Source organism: Ailuropoda melanoleuca, chromosome 6 (assembly GCF_002007445.2).
Source record: "Ailuropoda melanoleuca isolate Jingjing chromosome 6, ASM200744v2, whole genome shotgun sequence".
NCBI classification, from domain to species: Eukaryota; Metazoa; Chordata; class Mammalia; order Carnivora; family Ursidae; genus Ailuropoda; species Ailuropoda melanoleuca.
The window spans coordinates 51,515,017-51,518,368 of NC_048223.1; the positions used below are offsets into that span (position 1 = coordinate 51,515,017).

At 43.7% G+C, this 3,352-nt stretch overlaps 1 long non-coding RNA gene across 1 annotated transcript in view; it reads left to right on the forward strand.

The window, feature by feature from the left end:
• Positions 1-29: 29 nt before the first annotated feature.
• LOC117802583 overlaps positions 30-3,352 on the forward strand; it is a 4,325-nt gene continuing 1,002 nt past the window's right edge. Inside the window, exons 1-2 of the long non-coding RNA XR_004625944.1 lie at positions 30-712; positions 1,186-1,319. This is a non-coding gene — a long non-coding RNA (uncharacterized LOC117802583). The remainder of the gene's footprint in view (positions 713-1,185; positions 1,320-3,352) is intronic.

The window sequence follows — 3,352 nt, forward strand, 5'->3', positions numbered from 1 at the left end:
GGGGGGGGGTAGAGCAGCGGGCAGCACGGGGAGGAAGCAGGACCTGGGCTGGGCAGAACACAGGAAGCTCTTCTGACTCTCGGAGAGAACCAGGAAGGGGTTCTCTGGACGGGACTAGATGTTTCTAGAGGGAGTGGGGCCTCCGAGCCCTGGGATTTACGTGATGTCGAGTCCGTGTGTAGGTTTGGTGTTCTCACTGCTCGGGGATGTCAGGAAGCATACAGTTCACATGGAAAAGCCCACCCATTTAATCCAGTCACGTGCACACCACCACTTTGTACCAGTTTGACACATGTCCTTCCAGTCTTCTGCCTATTCCTATGCTGTGTAGTCAACTTCATTTCCTACCTTCTCGTTGATAACAAAAGCTCTTTTCCTTAGTGCTTTTGAAAAAAAGAGTTTGATAATTTCATATAAAGTTACCGCCGTGTGACCCCGCAGTGCCACAGCTGTGTATTTATCCCAGGGAAATAAACACTGGCGCCCATACAAAGTCCTGTACACGAGGGTGCAAAGTAGCTCCACTCACCAACAACCCAGATGCCCTCCGCTGGTAAGTGGGTAACCGAGCATACCGCGGAATACCACAGCAAAGAAGAAGAAAAGAGCTCGACCACGCAAGGCAGCGTGGAGAACCTCAAAGTCATGCCAAGTAAAAGAAGCCAGTCCCCAAAGATCCAAGTGCATGAACCATTCCGGAAAAGACCAAACTGTAAGTACAGAAAAGAGTCCCGGTGGCCAGCGTGGGGGTGGGGGCAGGAGGTGCGGGCGCAGGAATAGCACGCTGGTATTTGGGGTGATGGGGCAGTTTATGGTGGTTACATAAATCGATAGAGATGCCAGGACTCACAGAACTGTGTACACAAAAAGTTAGTTTCACTGTATGCTAATTTAAAAATAGGCCAAAATGCCTCCAAAATGCCTCTAATTTAAAATAATTTTAATAAACATTCCAGCAAAGGGCTTGTGTTATTATTTACCCACCTCTTTCCCTGCTGCAGGACTATTAGATTGTTCTTGTTTCTACTTAAATAAAGCTGTCCTGAAAATTAAAGGGGCATACATCTTTGTTCAGATTTAGGATTTTTTCATCAGGATGGAACACCAGAAGTGGGATTACTGAGACGATGCGTACGAATATTTTTAGAACTCTCGGTATCTGCAGCCAAAGTGTTTTCTGTCCAGGGTTATGTCAGTTGACCTCCCACCGGCAGTGTCTGAGGGTCACTGGATTGGGCGTTGTTAAGTATGTGAAATTGGAAGATTTATTCAGAGCTGTTTGGAGGATCCTTGCGGGGAAGAAGGAGTAAAAGAAACAGGTGGGTGAACTTCTAGACCAGAAGAGAAATCAGACCTTCAGACCTGGAGATTCTGTTTCCTATTTTTAGGCTTTTCTGATAATGCCAGCCTTTCTCCTTACTTTTCGTTGTCCCAGTAACTTTTCTGGATTGATTTCTGTTTTCTTATTTTTTCTTCCCCCTCTCTTTTAGCCCTAATGCAGGAGCAAAGTTAGGTCACCAAAGTGGGAAGGCTATTTTATATAATTGACTAAGCAATCTTTTTTAAACACCAGTCATACGAAAGGCACTGTTCTAGGCACTATGAGTCTGGGCACAGAGCAAGAAGAACGGAGTCTGTTGGCCTGGGACACACAGCCCGACAGGGAGAGATGAAGATAGTATCACTTCCCGGCCCAGGACCACCTTTCCCTTTTCTGTGTTGTTAATGATAGCACCAAACACTGTAACATCAACAGATACTGTGTAGCCCTTTGAAGAAAGGGTGATAGATGGCTCCAATTGGCGTTTATCAATTTCACAAGCCGTGTGAAATTAAGCTGGGCCTTGCAAGATGGGTGTGTCCAAATCAGTGCATTCCAGGTAGGGAAAGCAGAGATGGGAGTATGGGGGTGGGACTCCTTCTCTATGATGTGCTTGACAACCCGTGATGGAAAAGTTCCTCTCCCGAGGTAAAGAGAAGTTGACTTCATAGCCCATTTGCGTGCATCGGCTTGCTAGGGAAAAGGGGAAGGCCTATTCCCCGAAGCAGCCTTCCTCTCACACAGATAGAGATATCATGTATAATAAACTGGGAAAACTTGTGAAATGAGACATCTGTTCTGCACGCTCAGGCACCAAGGCAGTCTCAAGTTATGCATTCCCACTTGTGACGATGAGCTGAGAATGAGTCTGGAAGGGGCCTCTCTCTCCAATAAAAAAGGTTCATCATCTCTCTCCAACTTGTATAATAATTATTTTGGTACACTTTGGGTAGGAAATTGAAAGAGATCGGAGGAAAGGGATGGTGACAGAACTGAAGAGGAATTGAATAAAGAGTCAATAAAGCTAAGAAATGTTGGGAAATGAATTTTAATGATGAACTGAACAATGCCTTCAGCTAATTTAACCAATTCAACAAAGCTGTTATATTGTATATATGGTGCTTATTTTGCCACAAATCTATGTAGACTGAAAGGTACATTATAAAATGCAAAAACCTCCTGTATTCAGGATCCGAACAAATGCCTAGATGCTTGAGAAGATAAAATGTGGATAGTCTCTTATTATATGTTTTTAGGACAGGATGCTTCTCCCCCCCGTAATAAACATTTCATTCCTTCTGGATGCAGTCAATTTCCCCTATAAAGCAGCAGCTGTATATTGTTTTCTAACATACTATTGCTTTTCAAGTTCACTCCTGACCTTGTAATATACAATAACTCATAAGTCCTACCAGATGGCCAAGGTTTCTGCATAGCAAACAATTAACAGAATGGAAAGGCAGCCTATGGAATGGGAGAAAATATATTCAAACTATACATCGAATAAGTGGTTAATATCCAACACATATAATCCCTCCTACATTGTTGGTAGGAATGCAAGTTGGTACAGCCACTCTGGAAAACAGTGTGGAGGTCCCTTAAAAAGTTAAAAATTGAGCTACCCTATGACCCAGCCATTGCACTACTGGGTGTTTACCCCAAAGATACAGACGTAGTGAAGAGAAGGGCCATATGCACCCCAATGTTCATAGCAGCATTGTCCACAATAGCTAAATCGTGGAAGGAGCCGAGATGCCCTTCAACAGATGACTGGATTAAGAAGATGTGGTCCATATATACAATGGAATATTACTCAGCTATCAGAAAGAACGAATTCTCAACATTTGCTGCAACATGGACGGCACTGGAGGAGATAATGCTAAGTGAAATAAGTCAAGCAGAGAAAGACAATTATCATATGATTTCTCTCATCTATGGAACATAAGAACTAGGAGGATCGGTAGGGGAAGAAAGGGATAAAGAAAAGGGGGGTAATCAGAAGGGGGAATGAAACATGAGAGACTATGGACT